The 19,579-nt window shown below is 34.6% G+C and overlaps 1 long non-coding RNA gene across 1 annotated transcript; it reads left to right on the top strand.

Annotated features, from left to right (window-relative positions):
- Positions 1 to 2,567: 2,567 nt before the first annotated feature.
- On the top strand, positions 2,568 to 7,108 carry LOC120350869. The gene is made up of 3 exons (XR_005571073.1): positions 2,568 to 2,684; positions 4,678 to 4,792; positions 5,604 to 7,108. It is a non-coding gene; the product is annotated as an uncharacterized LOC120350869 (long non-coding RNA).
- The last annotated feature ends 12,471 nt before the right edge of the window (positions 7,109 to 19,579 follow it).

Below are 19,579 nucleotides of genomic sequence, written 5' to 3'. Positions count from 1 at the left end.
TATAGAGCAACGAACACATACAATAAATACAAGAATAAATATATCAAAATAAAATATCACAGACTGGTACACTACTCTTTAGCTCTTTAGCACGAAACGTTACCATGTGCTTTTTTAATTCATTGATAATATGCATTTATTTGCATGCAGCTTAGGTATTGACTTGCTGTTGCCTGTCGATTTAGATAATCACACTTTATATCTTCTTTCCAAAAAATCATAGAATAATAAATTGATAAATCATAGATTATAAATATATTAATTTCTGTAGTTTTCAGTATATTTCTTAATAATAATAATAATAATATATATATATATATATATATATATATATATATATATATCATGGCATAAGGTTCAGCCTCTGATGGAGATAGATAAATCAATTTATCCAGTGAACAAGAGCTACATCATATCATAACAAATTATTAAATAGAATCAATGATTGAGTATGCGTTTGTATTACAAGATTAGAATTTAATATTCCTCTAATTTGTGTACCTTGGATATGTGAATTGACATACTCTTATTTAATAAATATTTCTTATACCTTCTTAAGATTTGCGCAAGTTTTGTATTAATTTTTAATATTTATAACCTTTCCAATGAGCTAGCTTTTATATTTGTTTCACTCGAAGCACTGAGGGTGCCCTAACTTTAAATATTTCGATGATATATCACTCATGTGCTGAATTTTTATAAGCTGTTGGTGGCAATCCGAATTTCCTGGTAGTCCTGGATTTTTGGTGGCTGAAGTTGTCTTCTCCAATGGATTAAATAAATATATAAATGACTTTTGCTTTAATGCAGCATCACTAAGTCTAATGAAAAATTAATAAATGAATTTAAACTTCAAGTCTTTAAAAAGTACAATGTAATAAAGGGTCTTGTGCTCTTCAAATTTTAGTGTCATTCCATAGTGGTGTCTGGCAGGCAAGTGGGGAGGTTCTACTTCCATTTCTACAATTTTCATTTCCAACTTACAAATTTACATAAATTTAAATTATTCGCTACTATGACATTTAAAGGTTCAAATAGTCCATGCCAATCTACTAAATTATTACCTATATATTAGGTATGATACCTTATATTTTCTCGGACCATATCCTATACATGAGTTAAACTGAGTAATAAAAATTTATAAAATTTTATCATTTATAGAAATATTCATAAATACATTTGAATCAGCTCTCTATTGCCGCCCATCAATTACTGCAATTTGATTGGTTCATGCAAATTCACTACTGAATACATGTGCCTAGGAACATCCTACTTCCTTAATATTCTAATTGATTTTTATTTGGTGGTTTAAGAATATTCATTACAGATAATAGATTTTCATGGGGTTCATGAGTTGTTTCTCCCTCTACAACAATTAGCCATGTGCTTTCCAAAGTCCTCCAGTTGCATACCATTTGTTTAGAATAAATTTTTGCCAAAGTGTCTGGCTGGATTTTACATTATGCAACTTGATCGATCATCAGGTCGCCAATCAGTAGGTATTTTAAGCCTAACTTCAAATTTTCAATACTTTTTAATATAATATAATATAAGTAGAAAATAACTCTCTTTTCCTATTCGGCTGTTCTAATTTTAGCCATGATACCTGTTATTATTTAATCTTTTAATAATCTTTATCACATTTGGCAATAATAGACTAGCTATTTCACTTCAGACCTATAAAATTCTCTCAAATAGGGATTTAGTTTACCCATCAGATTTTAATATGTTACACGCGCCCCCGAATTTGAATTCAAAATATTTTGAGAATCAACAATGTTTTGAATACAAATTCTTCCTTCAACATATCGACATAACCTATGAACATCCACCAAAAGCACTTTCAAATATCATCATAATTTGCAGACCTTATCTGCTTATGCCCCCCTTAAATCTCCATCAAAACAATAACAAATTCCTCCTTATCAACACAAAAATATCACAAATACAACATCTTAAATATATTTCTTCTCTCTGCAATCACAGTACAATACTTTCAAATCTGCCGCTTGCAGAGGTACCAACTCATCTTCCATACAATAAACATCTGATTCTCATACAATAAATCTCTTTCAAGAATACTTTTGAGTAACAATTTTTGGGGCTCATACTTCATTACAATTTCTTGGTCTCTAATGTTAACAATGTTCTTTAAACCAGGTACAATTCTTCTTTTTGCTATATATTTGATTTGGGCTTCCTATGGTAACTTGTTTCAATTGAGGTTTCTTGGTAATAACATGGTATTAACAATGATTAAAATATTATAAAACATATAAATAAATATATATAACATTAATAGATACATTTAATAACAACTTAATAGCTTTAATGGGGACAATACTTTCTCATAAATATATATGTGAGGACTACATACTTGATCTAGTTGGCTTTGGCCAGCTGACTGGTTCCTAGATTTCCGCCTTTTGATGTAAACAATTTTCTAGCTTCTATTCCATCGATACAGAGTTAACCTATTTGTAACAGTTTCCACATTTCAATGTGATTTACATATTTCATTTTTCCTATCCCCTCTTGTGCCCTTTTTTATATGATGCTGGGTGAGAAAATACATAATCAAAATTTGTTCTTTTGTTTGTTATAGGCCACTATCGGTTGGAAGGAATCAAAAATTGGATTCGTTGACATGAGGTTCCACACCAATATTAAATTTATTAAGACAGGTCAGTAATTAGTCGATAATATTGGTTATGTTTGACTTCTTATCGTGTTTTCTTTCAAATTCTATGATATGGCATGTAAAACTTTTTTGGTTTTCTTGCATCATCTTGCGTTTCTGTCTGTAGATGTTGCTGTAGGCCATTAGGTTATCTTCTATCGATTGATGAGGTTGACCTGATGATAATTCATCTTTCATGAATTTAAAACCCTGGAATCTTGTATACTTCTTCAGCCTATTCATTGATCCAGTTCCATTTAATCCATTGCTATGTCCAATCAAATCATTGGGTTTCATGTCTCTATTTTTGTGTTTGTCACTATAATACTCATTTGATACTTTCAATTTACATTTATTATTAATCATCATGACAACAACAATAAGCAATTCAACAATACAGGATTTCCAATCAACAAAAATACCTTCTTTTAAGAATAATACAACTTTCATCATCACATTAATATCCCAGACTCTAAATAATAAGACAGCCATAATAACAATCATAATACAGTTACCCAATACATTCAATATCTCTTCCATAGCATATCCTTCCCATAGATAATAACAATCAGGTGCTTCTATTTACACTGGATTACTCCTTAGTTCTTTTAATTCCACATAACATTTTCCATTCATTAGTTTCTCACAGTACTCTCCATCATTTTCATTCCGGTAGCCATCATAAGTTTCAATTTCATTCAATTCATTTTTTCCCCAGTAGCGGTCACATTGATAAGCAGCTGTCTTAAATTTGATGTGCCGTGGGTGCATGACGTCAGTGGTCTCTTCCTGTCCTCCATCCTGGTGTCGGTCCAGTGTCTTCCTCGGGCGTTTGAAACGTGCATGCGGCCGGTATGTGCGCGCGCAGTTCCTCCTTTGTCGCTTCCGCCTCTGGGCCTTGTGGTGCTGGTTCCTTCGGTCCCGGTCCTCCATGGGGTCCTTCGTCTGCTGTGGGGGGTCCAATGATGCGCGGGTGTGGTGTTCAAAGCGGGTAGATTGCATGCAGGCTCCATATTCACCAGCTCCTCGATTGCATGATTCTGGTGTTCCTCGGTGGTGGGTTGCTCTTCCTGCTGTGATGGATCGTCGGTTGGGAACAGTATGTTTAATATGGGTTGTTGCTTGCGGCTGGTTTTATTTGCATTGTGGGCGGCGGTTTTTGGTGGTGGTTCATCTTGTATTGTTTTCTGTTCTTCTAATAGAATTTCTGGTAAATCATTTCTAAAAGTAGTATATGATGCTGAAGTATCTTTATTTTCTTTATTTGTTTTCTCTGAGCTTGTATGTGTCATATCGGGGGTATCATATATTTGTAAATTAGATGTAGTCTTCTCTGTGTTTGGTGGTGGGTTATCTTGTGTTTTTTGTTGATTTAATCTGGATGCATGCTCTACGGTGTAATTTATACTTATTTGTTGTGTTGGCGGTTTATGATTTCTGTTATAATTATTGTGAACATAACCATTACTTGTGTTCAATCGATCATGGCCATCATAATAATTTCTTTGATTGTTTTGCTGTGGGTAATGGTTTGTTGGACGATTTTGAAAACTTCTATTATTCCAGTTATCATTCTGTTTCTGATCGTTGTGGCATTCGAATTGAGGAGTAGGTCAGGAGCGATCATATGGTACCGGTTCATAAACTTGGCTGGTGTACTGATTAATTTTTGAATTATGTTGATTTTGTGTATACGACTGATCTGACCGGTGATTTGGTATTGCCATCACGAATTGTATGCCATATAGATGGTTTATTAAATGTTTACAATCGGTTATTGGTTGAGTGGCAAGTGCCATTCTAACTCGGAAAGGTAGCTTTTTTGAAATGATACTCACTAAGGCAGAGTCGTTTATTGGCTCGTTCAGCTGAGAATTCTTGAACTGTAGGGCAATGATGAGAGTGGTATATGCTCCATCTGAATTAGGATTGGAATCGCATGATATGATATCTGCTAGTACGTCCAACTGTTTACTTCTGCTACAATACTGTTTCAGGAAGACAGCAATAAACTCCTCCAATGATGTAAACTCATGAGCTCTACTCCGGAAAAACAACAGGGGTTCACCACTTAGTAAGCTGGTCAAACGGAGTCGCCACATACTCCAAAAGGTGGGTGCAAGAGTTTGTACTAATTTTATTTGGTCAATGAACGGTTGAGGTTGCAAATGGCAATCAGTATTATTGAATTGATTTGATTTTCTAATGCTATTATTTTCTCATGTGCTACTTGCAATTGATTTTTACTTGAAGTTTTATTAATCTCTATCTCTTGATTTAATTGTGTTAGAGTGGATTTTTGTATTTGCAGAGTTCCATTTTAAGCTTTACATGTTTCTGTGGTCTGATTTAGATTGCTTTGTAATTGATTCATTTGTGTATATATGCTGGTCTGTTTATTATGCATAGCCGTGATATTATTGGTATTTTTATCTACTGTAGTTGATATATTTTGGTTAGCGATTGTGATCTGTTTTTGGATTTCCTGTTGGCAATCACCTTTAATACTGGTTGCTATTTCTTGGATAGGTGTGGTGGTTTGTATTGTTAGGTTGTCTTTTCTTTTATTTAGTTCGCAGGTAACTGTATCCATTCTTTCAGCTTATCCTGCCGTAATTTCATCCTGACTTTCCCTTTGTAAATTTATCATTACTCTTAACTCTTCCCTATGATTTTCTACTTTGCTATCAATAGCATCTAACCTTCATTCTATTAGCTGTATGACGTCCGCTGTCTCCTTCATACCCTGCTCTACTGTTTGTTTACTTGCCTCTTTGATTGCTGTGTTTTCTTTTTAAATTTTCTGCATCATATTATCCATTGTATTTTGTAACATGATAGTAAACATACTACTAGTTTGCTCCATTACTACCTTTCTAAATGGATCTAATTCCGTATCTGAAAATATACTTTGTTTCGTCAGATGTGACTCTGCCTCCGGGGTTACTGGATCTGCAGGCTGCTCCTCGTCCCCCTCGACATTGATCTCTGCTATCCACTGGTTCAGCGGTGCGTCGATTGCGTCGATCTGAGTGGATGACAGAGGTTGCAGACTTCGTGGATCGAAAACTATCGACCCAACACTTCCTGTTTTCCTTTCTCATGGCGTATTGGCATCTACCATGGTGAGAGTTGATGCGCTGGGAGTCGACAAAGTGGGGTCTGGACAACTGCCATACATATACGAAACTTCAGAGTTTGCGGGAGTGTGGTTCATGTTACTCATGTGTGTCAAGTGCAATTTAAAAAGTGACAAATAGTAGCAATGGGTGTTTAACGAGGACACAAGGAGGGATTCACAGCGAATAGTTATGTGCAATGTGTTTTGGCTACAAATTATCAGGTATTTATTACTTAAGTTCTTATAATATATTAATATTATTCATGTACTGAATTGTCGATTCCTGACAAGCTTACAGACTGTGGCTTATATTATTCTCCAACCAGGTTATATTTAAAATATTAATGACTAGACAAGTTTCAGCAGCTTAGGCCCATAAAAATAATATAGTTCTCTCTAAAATACAGTTTCAACAGTAATAATAAAAATTTTATAAAATAATTTTTTCTTGTTTGAAGCTATTGATTCCCAAAAAGTAGTTTTTTACTTGCCTGCTTTCCCCAATACTTTCTTACTATCTATCATCCATTCAAGACAAATCTCATTATGCATAGACTTGTCCTTAGTTTTTATCAGTAATATATAGTCTTGATTTACTTTCAATAATGATTAAAAGAGCTCTGTTCTCATTACCAGTCCCACGTTGAATGCGACATGTTTTATCTGACGCATCCGTGGCCATTCACGTTGGGTGACATATTTTATCTGGCGTTATTTTTTAATGAATAACGAATTGCCTGGCTTGGCTGCAATCGGTGAAGATGAGTGTAAAAATATACAAATCTGGTTGTGGTGTTTTAGAACACAACTTCGATAAAATCCTTATAGGCTCGCTCAGGAGCTCTTGCAATTCATTACTCTTGGACAATTTATAGAAACCTTTGGAAGGTATAATTTCCAGAGATTTAATTAACAATGCAATATATTGTTGTGTGAACCAGTTTATTCTATTACTGATAAAATCGGATGGTAACTCTCTTGATAATTCAATACTGATGATTAATAAATAGATATGAGATTTGTCCTGCGTGGTATTGGGAATATAATATATGGTACACCAGAAAAAGTTTGATACATATATTATACGAATAAATATTTAAAGTCAGATCAATATGGAAATATATAGAGCAACAAACACACACAATAAATACAAGAATAAATATATCAAAATAAAATATCACAGACTGGTACACTACTCTTTAGCTCTTTAGCACGAAACGTTACCATGTGCTTTTCTAATTCATTGATAATATGCATTTATTTGCATGCAGCTTAGGTATTGACTTGCTGTTGCTTGTCGATTTAGAAAATCCCACTTTATATCTTCTTTCCAAAAAATCATAGAATAATAAATTGATAAATCATAGATTATAAATATATTAATTTCTGTAGTTTTCAGTATATTTCTTAATAATATAAATATATATATATCTCATGGCATAAGGTTCGGCCTCTGATGGAAATAGATAAATCAATTTATCCAGTGAACTAGAGCTACATCATATCATTACATATTATTGAATAGAATCAATGATTGAGTGAGCGTTTGTATTACAAGATTAGAATTTAATATTTCTTTAATTTGTGTACCTTGGATATGTAAATTGACATACTCTTGTTTAATAAATATTTCTTTTACCTTCTTAAGACTTACGCAAGTTTTGTATCAATTTTTAATATTTATAACCTTTCAGACAAGCAAGCTTTTATATTTGTTTCACTCAAAGCACTGAGGGCACTTCAACTCTATATATTTCGATGATATATCACTCGTTTATGTACTTAGGACCTTATATTTACAATAAATTGCCAATTGAATTGAGAAGGTGTGATTCCTATATTATCTTTTGTGAGAGAGCAAAGAGCTGGTTATTTACAGTGAACGACGTATGGATTGTTAGAAATGTTGTTAGATAATGGTGGAGGTTGAGCTAGCATTGTTCAACGTCACCATTCTCATAGAAATATTATTATTCAATTGAATCACTATTCCACTAAGGCATGTACGGTAATATATTAATTATTACATTTAAATGCATTCCATTTATTCCAGTTTTTATTTTCTGGGCTGTTTCAGTTTATTTGTTTTTTTTTTATCTCATGGCAGTAGTTTCAGTATTGTTTTAGCAATCTTAATCACCTAGACTAGACTCACAGCTTTTATTTTTATTTTTTTTCATAAAAGTTTATTTTTATTTTTATTATTCATTATTTGAGTTGATAATGTTTTTACCTTGTTAATTATACTTGATTATCTGATCACACAACTGGATACGTGATCAGTATAATTACCAAGATACTATTTAATTTCTACTTTTGTAATTTGTAATTTGAGGAGGAAACAAATTCATTTATTCATTCATTCATTCAATTTCTATAAGCTGTTGGCGGCGATCCGAATTTCCTGGTAGTCCTGGATTTTTGGTGGCCAAAGTTGTCTTCTCCAATGGATTAAATAAATATTTAAATGACTTTCGCTTTAATGCAGCATCACTAAGTCTAATGAAAAATTAATAAATGAGTTTGAACTTCTTTGAAAAGTCTTTAAAAAGTACAATGTAATAAAGGGTCTTGTGTTCTACAAATTTTAGTGTCATTCCATAGTGGTGTCTGGCAGGCAAGTGGGGAGGTTCTACTCTTATTTCTACAATTTTCATTTCCAACTTACAAATTTACATAAATTTAAATAATTCGCTACTACGCCACTTAAAGGTTCAAATAGTCCATGCCAATCTACTAAATTATTACCTATATCTTAGGTATAATACTTTATATTTTCTCGGACCATATCCGATACATAAACTGAGTAATAAAAATTTATAAAATTTTATCATTTATAGAAATATTTATAGATACATTTCAATTGGCTCTCTATTGCTGCTCATAGATTACTGCCATTTGATTGGTTCATGCAAATTCACTACTGTATACATGCGCCTGGGAACATCCTACATCCTTAATATTCTAATTAATTTTTATTTTGTGGTTTAAGTATATTCATTACAGATAATAGATTTTTATAGGGTTTATAAGTTGTTTCTCCCCTACAACAATTAGCCATGTGCTTTCCAAAGTACTCCAGTTGCATACCATTTGTTTACAATAAATTTTTGCCAAGGTGTCTGGCTGGATTTTACGTTATGCGACTTGATCGATTATTAGGTCACCGATCAGTAGGTATTTTAAGCCTAACCTCAAATTTTCAAATACTTTATATAATATAAGTAGCAAATAACTCTCTTTTTCTAATCGGCTGTTCCAATTTTAGCCATGATACCTGTTATTATCTAATCTTTTAATAATCGTTATCGCATTTGGCGTTAATAGACTAGCTATTTCACTTCAGACCTATAAAATTCTCCCAAATAGGGATTTTGTTTACCCATCAGATTTTAATATGTTACAATATGTTTAGATGTTCAGATGTTTGGATGTTTAGTTATTTAGATGTTTATGTATTTGTATTCCATCAGATCTTGAAAACGGCTCAAATGATTCTCACGAAATTCAGAGCATAGTAGGATTATAATATAAAAATTCGATTGCACTAGGTCTCATCCCTGGGAAAAGTTGCCGAAGGACATTGAAAGGATAATTATAATTTATCCTTGGAAAAACAGCTGATAATAATTATTTCGTCGTCTGTTGATGATGGAAGTGAGTGAGCGAGTTCATGTGTGTGGGACTGTGTTAAAATTATGACTCAGCTGTTGAACTTTTGTAATCATTCAATCAGGTACTTAGTGCCAGTTACGAAAAAGCCTGATTATTTATAATCCTGATAAATTCCAGTAGATCCATCTTTTTGGAATGGTCTTCTCTGATTTGGCTCACGTGAAATTAATCAGGATCAAAATTCAACCGGCTTTTGTGCAACCGGGCCTTTGTGAGGGGAATTTTTGCATTCCTCTGGGAATTAATCTCAATTAACTGTGATTGAATAGAACATTTCTGTATGAACTATGAATGATATTATTATTTTTTCTTCCATAATAAATTTTTTATGCTCTTGTACTCCAGAGCTGAGCTCGGTCCCCGATATTGATGTCATTACAAGACATAAGACAGACCTATTGATATTTATATCAATGAATCACAAGTAAATACTAAAGTTCTCAATCAAGATGGATATCAAATTAAGTTACATGTTAATTTACATTCAAATTTTCATTCCTAAGCTTCTTGTTTCAAGCTAAGATTGAAGAAAAAAATCATATGATGATATAGTCAATAATCAAAGTGATTGAATAAACTCTATTCAAAATTACTTGAATTAACATTAAAGTGTCCACTTAAAAATACCCACTTTAATATTGTGATGTACCAAAAGATTGTACAGCCCTCAAACTACAAATGGATCTATTCATAGGCCGCTATGAGAACAAAATAAATTCTATCACCGAAAAGCACTACAATCTTATCTGAGGTAGATAGACGACTGTTATCTAACCTACAGAGTATAAAACAAATAAATCAGTAATTATATACCTTTCAAATATTTTGTCAACGGAAAAAACCATATATGTTTGTATGTTTATTAATTTGATCAGTAATACAATATTTGAAGGTTACTTTTGAACCAAAACATAACCCCAAAACAAACCAAAGCTAACTTGTGAACAAGTAGCCAATTGAGAAGGCAGTTCGACCGATGATCGATCGTAAAAATTATATAATATTGATCTTTTAATTTTTATATTTCAATTTCTATGCCGAATAGGCCTGAATATTTATTTGATGAACTATCATAAAGATATATTTGTTAGAAATATGTAGGCAAATTGGCTTAGCCAATATATGATGATTGAGGGTCGATATTCTAACATATAAAAAAAAACATAAACAAAAAAAAGGAATATTTAATTATTATTATGTTTGTCATTGTTACAAGCATGTATATTCTTATATTTTGTCTACTTTATGTTATAAAAGCACGTCTATGTTCTATAAAAATTAGCTACCCTTTGAAGTTATTTACAAATACATATCACCATAGATGAAATTTCATTATTTATTCGTGTATTCTTATAATTATTTGGAACTAAATGATAATTTGGAACAACTTAAAATCAGGAATTTCGCCCTATTTAAAAGCTTCAAAGTTGGACACATTGACACCACCCTTTCAGCATATTGGTTACGTCACAGAATCTGACCAATCCTGAATTAATATGTAAATTTGGTGAGATTAAATTTGAAGAAGAAACTCAAGTGAAAATTAGAAGAGGAAGACTCGAGGCCATTTTGCAAGAATCATCGGTAGGATGCAGACCTAGTCCATGTACTTGATTGTTAAAAAGCTTTAATTTCTGTTTAATGTAATTCAATCTTTGTCTTTCTGTTTTAATAAGTTGTTTTAAAGTTCCTATAATAATTGGTGATACTAAAATTTTCAATGTCATTTAGATAAACCCTGAAATTTTATTAGTGATGTCTGTTCGACGTTTTTTGCCACGTGGAAGGATCCAGCCGGAACAATATATTCTACGGCCGAATATATTTCGAAAACAAGAAACGGAAACAAAAGTCTACGTAAGTTATTCGAATATATAAAAGGGGATCCCCGTTAATCTACGAAAATTACACAGCATATAAATTCTTCCATTTGAGAAAAGTTATGACTATAGTTTTAAGGGTATAAAGTTATCATAAATGATTTTTTATTGTATTAAATAAGTTTAAATATCCACGCTGTACTTAGCCAAAAGGTCCATTTTCCTTAGGCGAAACCACACCCTGATAATAATTTTAATTATTCATTTATTCCATTCTCTGAATATTATAATTTTGTATGAACTTATTTTTTGCCTATTTAACTAGTGCAGTTTATGACCCTTCCAAGGGCTACTATCCATTTTATTTTGTTCAATCAAAGAGTACCAAATTCTCACATAGTATTTATAATTTAAAGATTCAAATCAGCTATCATTCAATATTCATTCTGTATCGATTAAAAATCATAATTTGTAAAATCTGTTCATTAATTTATTCAATATTTGCTGTAAAAGTATATCTTTCAGAATATAAAGATTTCACCTTTTAAAATACAAAGGCAATCATAATTCACATGATATAACAAAGTGTGAGAATGCATTTGTGAAGACAAGGTTTGTACTGGTTGAACTATTTCAGTAGGAGAAAAAGTAATAAATTTAGTCTTCTTCAGGTTTATGGTGAGTACATGTCTATCAAACCATGATTTGACAATTCTCAAGCCCTCATTTGCATTGTTATATACATTCCTCCATGACACACCAGAAGAAACAAGAGCCATGTCATCAGCAAATGAAATTACACTGCAGTTAGGTATCTTCAGATTCAAAAGGTCATTAACATAAATCGAAAAGAGCAATGGTGGAAGGATTGTGCCTTGAGGAAGACCAAATACAGAAATATTTTTTAAACTTGTTTTACCATTAATTGTCAAATATCAAGAGCGATCGGTTAGATATCTCGCAAACAGATCGTTTGTTATGCTCATAACTCCACAATTCTATAATTTTTGCAATAGTATTTTGTGTGGTATGGAATCAAACGCCTTTGCAAGGTCTAAAAAAACTGATAATGTTTTATGCTCGGATTTGAAATTGTTATTTATGATGTTAGTTGAGTGGGGAAAAGCATCAGTGGTAGATTTACCAGATTGAAACCCATATTGATTACTATGAATGAATTTTATTTTATCTAGGAAACAAACTAATCTAATTTTGATCTATTTTTCGAATATTTATTAATATGTAGAGAAGTAGAATAATGGTCGACTATGGATGTTTTTAGTATTGCACCAACAACCTCACCATCATTGACAGTATCTTGTTTCAAAAATACATAATCTATACAATTATGTAATCTTATTTATTTATGTAGGAATTTTACCCATTTAAATGCATAACACTTGGATATTCATTTGTGAGATTGGTTTTATCTAAAATATTCAAGTCCATATCACCAATGATTACAACATTACGTTGATTTTTTAGAGATTTCAAATGATTATCCAAACTAGTTATGAAGTTTTTTTATAGATAATGAAGGAGAATGGTACAAATCGATCACTGTGGGGTTATAACCATCAATATTGCAACTTATAGTCAGAGGATTCACATTATCAATCATAAGATCCTTTAAATTGGAAACTACCGATTAATGTATGAGAATACACAGGCCATCACTTTTTGAGAATTTAGATGCAGCATTAACATTATTATAGCCTGGTAAATTAAAATCAAATTCAAAATCGTCACAAATCCAAGTTTCAGTTGAAACGATTAAGTCAAATGTTATTTGGCTATCTTCTTCTTCTTCTTCTTCTTCTTCTCTTCTTCTTCTTCTTCTTCTTCTTCTTCTTCTTCTTCTTCTTCTTATTTGGCATCACAACCCAGCGCGGGTCACAGCCTCCCTCAATTTCCGCCTCCAAGCATCCCTGTCCAGTGGTGCACTTTTCCATCTTCGCACCCAAATTACTGCTGCATCCTTATCCACTACGTCTATCCATCTTGTTATGGGTCGCCCTTTCCTTCGCCGGCCATATATTTTCCTTCCATTGCCATCTTTGGTGGGTAGGCATCAGCTCTTACCAGGTGTCCTGCCCACCTCAGCCCGTGAACTCGCATCACAGTGGCTATATCTGCATACTGGTACAGCGTATAAAGTTCGTCATTATGCCTCCTACGCCAGACTCCTGCTTCCTGTACCTCCAAACACTCTTCTCAGGATCTTTCTTAAAAGACGCCCAGCATTCTTTCATCCGCCACCGTAGTTGCTCATGTTTCACTACCATACAGTAAGACAGGCATGATGATTGTTCTGTATAGCAGCAGCTTGGTCTTTCTACTGAGAGTACGTTTTTTCATGAGAGTTGATAGCGCGTGATAGCATCTATTGGCTAGCATAACCCTTCGCCTCACTTGTTCACTTGAATCGTTTCTGGAGTTTATAAAAGATCCAGGTATACAAACTCTTCTACAATTTCGAAGCTTTTCCCCTGGATCTCTATGCTCTGGCCATGCTCTCGCCCTTCTCCAGAGTTGGAGGCCACCATAACTTTGGATTTATTCTCATTTACTACCAGACCGATTCTTTTTGCAGCTTCCTCCAACCGCGTGTAGGCGACCTTCATAGCTGATGGCGATCTACATGCGATGTCCACATCTTCTGCATACGCTAATATCTGAGTCAGTCTATTGTACAGTTTTCCTCTAGTATTAATTCGCGAGTCCCTGATAACTTTTGAAAGGGCATCCCCCTGCCTTACACCATTTTCCTCTTCAAAGGGCTCCGATAAGCTACTTCCAATCCTTACATAGCATACCACCTTCTTAATTGTCATCTGCACCAGTCTCACAAGCTCCCTTGGCATATTCATTTCCACCATAGCCTCATCCATTTCATCCCTAATGATACTATCGTAAGCTGCCTTGAAGTCTATAAAAAAGGTGATGGGTTTTAATATCGAATTCAAGTGTCTTTTCCAGGATTTGCCGGAGCACATATATTTGGTCTATAGTGGAGCACCCTTCTCGAAATCCAGCTTGATACCCTCCTACCTCTCTATCTGTATACACTCTCAATTTTCCATATAGGAGATTTGAAAAGATTTTATAACCTATATTCACTAGTGTAATACTCCTGTAGCTTTCACAATTCAGTATATCTCCTTTCTTGTGCATTGGAACTATTACACCTTTGGTCCACTCATCTGGCATTTCCTCACTGCTCCATATCTTGCATACTAACCTATGCATCTCTTCTTTCAGAGTGTTACCACCAAGCTTAAACAATTCTGCAGCTAGCCCATCTAGGCCTGGAGCTCTATAATTCCTCATTTTCTTTATTGAGTTCTCCACTTCCTCCAGCAGCTTTATCCAGTGCCTGCGATCTTTCGGCAATAATTGCTCCATCCTTCCCTTTGTATATCATTACTCTAGGGGTGAATCCTCTACACTGATTACTTACAAAGCTGTAGAACTTCCTCATCTCATTTTGCTCCTGGAATTTTTCCATCTCTTCAAGTTTTTGTGCTTCGGCGCTTCTTTTCTTCCTTCTGTGCAGCTTTTTTTTCTCCTTCCTCAATTCTCTGTATCTTTCTACTGCGTGCCCCGTGCTGGTCCGATGTTGTTGCACCTGGTATGCTTCATTCTTCTTCCTTGTAGCCTCTCGACACTCCTCATCAAACCAACTCCTATTCTTTTCCTTCCTTTGATCCCCTAGTACTCTCTGAGATGTTTTTGCTATAGCTTTTGAACATTTCTTCCATTTCTCCGACACTGCTTGCACGTCCTGCTCAGCCTCCTCCAACAACTTGTTTGTTAAAATCTCCCGGAATTCTTCCACTTTTTGGGGATTTTGGAGCGCCCTCAATTCATACCTTTTTGAATTACCAGGTTGCGATTTCCTTGAGTTGGCTATTCTTGCTCTCATCACCGCCCCCACCAGATAATGGTCAGAGTCAACATTGGCGCCTCTATAGCTCCTGATACTCATGAGATTAGAGTAATGGCGCGAATCCATCATCAGGTGGTCGATCTGATTGCTTGTGACTCTATCAGGTAAATGCCATGTAGCTTTATGAATATCTTTTCGCTGGAACATTGTGCTCCCTACCACCAAGCTCCTTGCTGCTGCAAAAATTGACCAGTCTCACTCCATTATCACTTGACTCAGAATGCACTAGTAGATTAGTGTAGAGTAGTAGTAGTAGTAGTAGTAGTAGTAGTGAAAGTGGAACAAGTGGTGTCAACACCAACAACCAGCAGTCTACTCAGCAGTTTTTCACAGTGGAAACTACTCAACGTTTTATTTCTGAGTGAAGAGTGTGTCACCAAATCTTTCGTTTGAACATTGCTCTCTTCAAAAATTAGGTTCTGTTTCTTTAAAAAACAATTATCAAACCATCAATAAACTATGGTGTTTTGGATCTTTCAGCCTTAAAATGATCCATATGCCAATAAATACGCCAACAAAACTACCACCATCCGCGCAGCTCGAATACGAGGAAAAGTATGAAATGATTATGCCTCCCGAATTGCCACCGAGAAGTGAAAACGATAGTGGAATACGTTTCGAGGTACGTTCTCTTAAAAATATACAAGAGAAATTTCTAAAATGAGGGAGTGAAATTATCGTGAGACAAAAGTATCCAGAGAGTACTATGATTCGTTTTTAAATGTGTGCAATGAACTTAACATCAGTATCGAAAGAATAGACGTTAAGCAAAATATACAAGAAAACAACGCGGAAATGTTTGGAAAAATTCACACTCTGGAGCAGGGTGTGAATGAACTGGCAAGTGAAGTGTGGCAAAGAGCCACAACAAGCCGATCTCATTTGCTGAGGCCATGCAACTGCCAAAGAAGAGGACCGGACCTTCTACATTATCGAGTACCGCCTCCACTGCTGCAGCCAGGGAGTCTCCGCCCCGGACCAAGAAGCTGTCGCCCAAGGAGAATGTGATCATCCTGAAGCCAGCAAAAATAAATGGAATGGAAAAGGAACAAAGCAGAGAAATTCAGGAAACAATAAAGAAGAACATCACCCGTGAACAAAATTTGAACATTAAAAAAGCCGTTGATGTCCGTGGTGGGGGTGTGCTGTTAGTGCTTCACCCAAGGGCCAATAAAGAAAATGTTTTGGGTGATAAGGTCCTGCAACATCCAAACATAAAGGTGAGCGAGCCACAATCCAAATTGCCAAAAATAATTCTGTATCACGTCGCTGCAGATATAACTGCTGCTGAATTGGCAAACGATGTGTTTGAGAGAAATCTCGAGTCATCGTCATTGAGTAGGGAAAATTTCTTGAAAAATTTCAGGCCGATTTTTAAAATAGGACCGAAAAACAAAAACACCGTGCACTGGGTAGTGGAGTGCAGTGTTGAATTAAGAAAAGAATTCATTAACAAATCGCGGATTGGTATTGATTGGAGGGTGTGCCGAGTTGGAAACTATGTTGCCGTCTCCCGTTGCTTCAAGTGCCAAAAAATTGGACATATCAGTAAGCATTGCACTCAAGCACAAAACACCTGTGCTCACTGTTCCATTACAGTACATGATGTGATGTAAAGAGTGCCCTAAAAGAGACAAAAAGCCCTCATGTTTAATTTGCCGCAATGATAAAAAAGCTTTCGATCACAAAGTAGGTGACAGAGAGTGGCCTTCCTATCAAAAAACGTTATAAAAAATAATTGATAGAACTGATTATGGAATCTGAAAGAAAAATATTTAATATACTGAGGATAAATAGAAATAATAGTGAAAGTAAAATCAAGCAATCAACCCAACACAAAATGATTACTTTTAATTCCATCCTTAACAAAATTGATAGTCTCCACGAAACAACTAATACTGATAAAAGTAAGATAAGTCTGGTTTATAATTTTGGTGAGAGGGTTGATGTTATGATATCTTTTACAAAAATAGGAAATAGTATTAAAACATCCAAAGGTCTCTCTCTGCTTAGAAATAAAAAATATTTCTCTCTTGAAGAATGGAATCACCTGGATGTGTTACGGGATTCTAATTGTATAAGAGTTTTGTTTTCTGATAAAAACATTCCTATTTTCATATAAAATGATGGTGAAAATGGGGTACTTATTGATCTTTTGAATAGAAAGTGCCAAGGAATGGGAATACCCATCAGAGGAGAGAACCTTTTCACCCTTTGTTTCGCAGATGACCAGGTTGTGATTGCTCAGGATGAGGAAGACCTAAGCTTTATGATGAGGAAACTCAAGGAAGAGTATGAAAAGGCTGGTCTGGAAATAAATATAGACAAGACGGAGTATTTGCAGACAAATGGGAATTCAACACAAAATTTAACCATTGATGACAATACTGAGATAAAAGGAGCAGAAAAATTCAAATACCTTGGGTTCACTATCACGCAAAGTGGCGATACAGAGGAAGAAATAAAGATCAGATTGGCACAGACAAGAAGTTGCATAAGGCAGTTGCACCCAATCTTATGGAGTAGAAATATCCATAAGAAAACTAAGCACAGGATATTCAATACCATCGTGAGAAGTGTAATGACTTATGGTGCAGAAGTGTGGGTGACAAACAGGAAAACAAAAAGTAAAATAAAAGCTGTCGAAATGGAGTTTTGGAGAAGGTGCTGTGCTTTGACCAGAATGGATAAAGTGAGGAATGAGGTGATCAGGGACAGAATGAGGGTGGAGTCTGATATAATGAAATTCATAGAAGACAAGAGGTTGATGTGGTATGGTCATGCCAGAAGAGCTAGTGCCAGTAAGTGGATTGGGATAGTGACAGATTGGAGTCCGTTGGGGCGGAGGAGAAGAGGAAGACCAAGAAGGTCTTGGAGGGATGAAGTGGATGAGGCTATGATGATGAGGAATTTGAGAGATGGTGAGTGGGAAGACAGACAGGGATGGAGGACTCGGCTAAAAGAAGGAAGACAGTAAAGTACTGTAAAATCCTAATTTATATATATATATGAATAGAATAAATAATTGGAGTAGATTCAATCACCCTTTGATTATAGGAATTGATTATTTTAACAATCTTGGTGAAACTTATTTTGATATTCCTGCCACTGAACTCTTGAGTACTGTCATAGGAGCTAGAGATTTGAAGTTTATTTTTTATTATCGAGGTTATTGTGAAATTAATTTTCTTAATATACCTAACTATCTAACTATATACCGGACTATCTGATAGTCCGGGAGTTGAGTACCCTGTAGGATTCTTTGAAGGTGATAATAAACGTGAAGCATTCATAAACTCTATGATTGAATTACGGACCCTACTTCGAAACACTGATAACAAAAATGCTAAAATATTTTAAAATATTCTTCTTAGGATCACGCATAGAAACATGTCAATATCAGGTGATGAACTAATAATCGTCCTGAATAACAATATGAACATCTATGATAATCATTTGAAAAGATTCCTATTCAAAACAAACTCTAAATACCAAATGGGATATTGCTTGGAGCAGGGTGGAAGTTACGTAGAATTTCAAGAGGATACTTTGAAATTCTCTACTAAAGAACGATATGTTTTAGTCACACGTGATACTACACTTATGCTGAATAGCGAATTAATAAAAACTATAAATAGAATAACTCTTCATGAGTGTAAACTTCCTAAAATAAAATGGTATGACGGTGTTCCCGGCTGTGGTAAATCTTACTTCATAGTCTCGCATCATGAGCCTGGCAAGGATCTAGTACTCACTCAAACACGGGCAGGTATTAAAGCAATCCGTGAAACTGTCATTGAAGGGGATGGTCGAAAACATTGTAATCGTCTTAAGCTTGATTACAGGACAGTTGGCTCATATATAATAAATCATAATCAGAATAAAACATACGATAGAGTTTTTATTAATGAAGCTCTTCTTATGCATGCGGGTTACATCGGTTTTATTGCTAACTTGAGTAAGGCCTCAGAAATAATAATTGTAGTTGGTGACGCAACCAAATACCCTATATTGAGAGAAGTAATTATGCCACAAGATGGCATAATTCTGCGAACCTTTTACAAAAAAAAACGGTAACTCGTAGATGTTCTATCAATGTTTGTTTTGTCCTTTCCACTGTCTATGAAAATATTACGACACTTAATGAAAGAGCTATCTCAATTCTGCCTACTTACAGAAATGGGGAAGACCATCTGATACAACCCGACACTTTGATATTAACATTCACCCAAGAGGAAAAACTTATGGTGGGTGATACTAAGTGGAGAGAGGATGTTGCACTTCACACAATCCACGAAGCACAAGGGCTAACTCATAAAAATGTTATTCTAATC

This window comes from Nilaparvata lugens, chromosome 4 (assembly GCF_014356525.2).
Source record: "Nilaparvata lugens isolate BPH chromosome 4, ASM1435652v1, whole genome shotgun sequence".
NCBI lineage: Eukaryota > Metazoa > Arthropoda > Insecta > Hemiptera > Delphacidae > Nilaparvata > Nilaparvata lugens.
The sequence above is the reverse complement of the archived record's forward strand: the minus strand, read 5'-3'. Positions and strand labels throughout refer to the sequence as shown.